At 45.8% G+C, this 4,550-nt stretch overlaps 1 non-coding gene across 1 annotated transcript; it reads right to left on the reverse strand.

Moving 5' to 3' along the window:
- Positions 1-2,731: 2,731 nt before the first annotated feature.
- On the reverse strand, positions 2,732-2,888 carry LOC116971659. Its single transcript, XR_004411543.1, has one exon. It is a non-coding gene; the product is annotated as a U1 spliceosomal RNA (small nuclear RNA).
- Between the last annotated feature and the right edge of the window lie 1,662 nt (positions 2,889-4,550).

Here is a 4,550-nt window from a genome sequence, read left to right on the forward strand (position 1 = left end):
GTCGAAATTGGGAAAGTGTGACTCACATACACATCATCTGTATCCTGAGCTTCTCACACCTGCATAATGTGTCATTTATTCAGTTGTGTGTACATCTATGTAGGGAGCTGGTAGAAAATCAGCCATTGTGACAACGTATAGACAAGCTGCATTCTTTAGTCAAGTTTGCTGATGACACAGCAGTGGTAGGCCTAATCATCTCCCAGGACCTGACATGGTCACACCACCTCAGCAGCCTGGTAAAGAAGGCCAACCAGCGTCTTTACCATCTCAGACGGCTGAGGAACTTCAAGCTCCCCCTCAGGGTGCTCAAGAATTTCTACACCCATACTGTGGAGAGCATCCTGAGTGGGAGCATCATCACCTGGAGGGGAAAACACCACCAAGAGGGACCAACTGGCTCTGAGGAGGGTGGTTCGCTCAGCTGAGCAAACCATCAAAACCACCCTTCCCAACCTGCAGGACATTTACACCAAGCGCTGCAGGTCAAGAGCCAGGAGGATTATCCAGGACCACACTCACCCCAACAACAGACTGTTTTCCCTGCTGCCCTCAGGGAAACGGTACCGGCTGCTCAGGGCCAACACGGAGAGAATGAGGAGGAGTTTCTTTCCCCAGGCCATGAGACTGCTGAACGAGGACCGAGTGTCGCCGCCCCCCCCCCCCTCCCCCCCCCCCTCCCCCCCAGCCCCCCAATGCCCAAACCCTCCCCACCCTCCTCACCAGCACCTCACGAGCACCTGCACCCCCGCCCAAACCCCCCGCCTCGCCCCGCCTAGCCACCATCAAACACACACACATGGGACTGAACTGGATGGAACATGCTGTCATCACAGGTGTTCCACAGCACTTGTCACTTTGCTTGTAACAGCACTACTTGTTATGTGGTATATTTATGGGGTGTGTGTTATATGTGGGGATTGTTTTATGTGGGTTATTTGGTATCTATGGGGTACATATTTATTATGTGTTATATGTGGGGATTGTTTTATGTGGGTTATGTGTAAGTGGGGAACCATGCACAACTGGACAGGCACTTAAACATTTCACTACTGGTTATACCTGTATAAGTGAGTATGTGACCAATAAACTTGAATTGAATTGAATTGAGGTGTACCCTTCTATGGATTAACGGAAGGTACTTGAGTGAAAAATGGGTGGTCACTGGGGACATAAAATTGGAGAAATCAATGTTCATTCCGCTGGTTGTAAGTGACTGGAGGGATCTGCAGAGAATTGCGGGAGTGAGTTTTGTAGTACAGCTCAATAAGATCACCCCTCATCCACCTGCGCTCCAAGGACTAGAGTCCTAGCCTGCTCAACTTCTCCTTACAGCTCAGGCCCCCGGGTTCTGGAAACATCCTCGTATATCTTCCCTGCATCATTTCCAGCTTGACAACATCTTTCCTTTAACATGGTGTCCAAAACTGAACACACTACTCTAAATGTGGCTTCACCAACGTCTTATGTAACTTCAACATGACATTCCAACTTCTATACTCAATACTCTTGATTTATAAAGGCCAATGTGCCAAAAGCCTTTCCGACCATCCTGTGATACACTTTCAAAGAACTATATGTAGGAAGGAACTGCAGATGCTGGTTTATACCGAAGATAGGCACAAAATGCTGGAGTAACTCAGTGGGTCAGGCAGCATCGCTTGAGAAATCCTTTTACTCCAGCATTTTGAGTCTATGTTCAACATTGTAGATCCTTCTGCTCTGAATGCTCCCTATAACTCTATTCCGTGTGTAGGTCCTGCCCATGTTAAACTTCCCAAAATGCAACACCTCACAATTCTCTGTATTAAATTCCATCAACCAATCCTCAGCCCACCTGCCAACCAATCAAAATCCCGCAGCAGTTTTTGACAACCATCTTCACTCTCTATGTTACTACCTACCCACTTTTGTGTCATCTGCTAATTTGCTAACCATGCCATGTACGTTCTCAACCAAATCACTGATTTAGATGACAAACCCCAATGGGCCCAGCACTAAACCCTGAGGCACACCACTAATCACTGGCCTCCAGTCGGAAAAATAACCTCCCACCATCACCCTCTACGAGCCAATTTTCTAATAATTCAGCTATCCCTCCTTGGATCCCATGAGATCTAACCTTTCAAAACAGCCTACCATGCAGAACCTAGTTGTATGCGAGAGGAATCTATTTCTGAGCCAGTGCCTGTAATCCTGTCAAAGAGCACTTTATTATCACTGAAACAAGTCAGCCATACGGAATAGGTTTTAATCCCCTTTTAAAGCAAATTCAAAACCATTTTGATTTCCATAACAATATGACTAAACTTAAACATTCTTAAACATTGTGAGCAACAAATGGTGAGCAACAAATGGTAAACATCTTATTAATTTTCCAACGCGATTCTTTATTTAGACATTTTCTGAAGATATGTTTGAATGGACTACGTAGTTTAGAGATACAGCACGGAAACAGGCCCTTCGGCCCACTGAGTCCACGCGGACCAGCGATCCTTGCTCACTGACACTATCCTACACACTAGGGACAACTTACAATTATATCAAGCCAATTAACCTACAAACTTGTACATTTTTGGAGTGTGGAAGGAAACTTGAGATCAGGAGAAAACTCACGCAGGTTATGGGGTGAACATACAAACTGCACAGACAAGCATCTGCATTCAGTATCAAACTCGGGTCTTTGGCGCTGTAAGGCAGCAACTCTACCGCTAAGCCACCAAGCTTCCCTCAGAGCGTGAACGCAGTACCCACTACCACAAATTGTGCAGTTGAGTATCTCGCATTTGGGGACATCACTGGCATCAGGAGTCCCGAAGTGCAATGGGATATCCTCATCCTGGGAGAACTGCCTTTTTGATCATGGTCTCTCCCTGCCAGGTAAGTACGTTTCTTGGGTCTTTGTGCATGGAGTCTTATTGGACCACCTTATTGACTCACAGTAAGAGATGTGAAGTCGTAGTTTATTGCTCAGTAACGTGCAGTAATGGAGCCTATTTAGATCTGAGCACATAGCTTTACTGAATTAAAACATGGATTGGAGAACGTAGAATGAAAGTTGGCAGTCTGATTAATGGCACCCTTAATTTTCCAATTTAAAAACATTACTTTTGACTCTTGGTCTGCTAGTGCTTAGATTGAACCAGGAACTGTGGGACAAAGAGTTACGAGTCATGGAGAAATAAGTCTATGAAAAGGGGAGAAGCTGAAACAGTTAAAGGCATTTTCCCAGAGAAAGAATAGGTGACGTTTCAGGTCGAGACCCTTCTTCAGACCCTTTGTGAACTTCGAAATGTCTGACGGTCCATTATGGAGATGTTTGAAGAGAAGGCATCCAGACAATACTTCATCTCAAAAGGAGATAAAAAGAACACTACGGCGTGTATTTGGAAGGTTTCACTGGCATAAATATAATGCCATTGACAGTGAATGGAATAATCAAGATTACATAATGGGTGGAACTAAATACCAGTGTTGCTAAATAAAGTGTTATACTACCAAGGCGATTGAGGCTCTTGATGTTGAAGCCCCTGCCGGGCGATGGTAGATGTTACTTCTCCCTTCATATTACAGAGACCAAATGCTTTCTTCAGATTATAAATCAATTTTATTAACTAAATGACACCCTCTTGAAACCTACCACCTGCCCCCTCGACACTGTCCCCTCTGCCCTTCTAAAGGATGTTATTACAATAGCCGGTCCCAGCATCCTCGCCACCTTCAACAGTTCTCTGGCCACTGGCACTGTTCCTACCTGCTTCAATCATGCGGTGGTCCAGCCCCTCCTGAAAAAACCGAACCTCGAACCCATCTTGCCAAGCAACTACAGACCCATTTCGTATACATCAAGTTTACATCAAGGATCTCTCTGTACTTTGCTCCATTCAGCTTTCCATCGATCCTGACTAGTCTCCCAGTTCCTGCCGCTGACAAACATCCCCACAGCATGATGCTGTCACCATCATGCTTCACCATAGGTATGGTATTGGCCAGGTGATGAGCCTTGTTTCCTTCAGGCCAAAGAGTTCAATCTTGGTTTAATCAGACCAGAGAATCTTGTTTTTCGTGGCCTGAGAGTCTTTAGGTGCCTTTTGGCAAACACCAAGCAGGCTGTCATGTGCTTTTTACTATGGAGTCGCTTCCGTCTGACCACTCTACCATAAAGGCCTGTTTGGCGGAGTGCTGCAGATATAGTTGTCCTTCTGGATGGTTCTCCCATCTCCACAGAAGAACTCTGGAGCTCTGTCAGAATGACCATTGGGTTCTTGGTCACCTCCCTGACCAAGGCCTTTCTCCCCCAATTGCTCAGTTTGGCCAGGCGGCCAGCTCTATGAAGCTGGTGGTTCCAAAGTTCTTCCATTTAAGAATAATGGAGGCCACTGTGCCCTTCGGGGCCTGCAATGCTGCAGAAATTGTTTTATATCCTTCCCCAGATCTGTGTCTCGACACAATTCTGTTTCAGAATTCTACAGTCAATTCCTCCGTCTTCATGGCTTGGTTTTTGCTCTGACATGCACTGTCAACTGTGGGACCTTATATAGACAGGTGTG

This window comes from Amblyraja radiata, chromosome 3, assembly GCF_010909765.2.
Source record: "Amblyraja radiata isolate CabotCenter1 chromosome 3, sAmbRad1.1.pri, whole genome shotgun sequence".
NCBI classification, from domain to species: Eukaryota; Metazoa; Chordata; class Chondrichthyes; order Rajiformes; family Rajidae; genus Amblyraja; species Amblyraja radiata.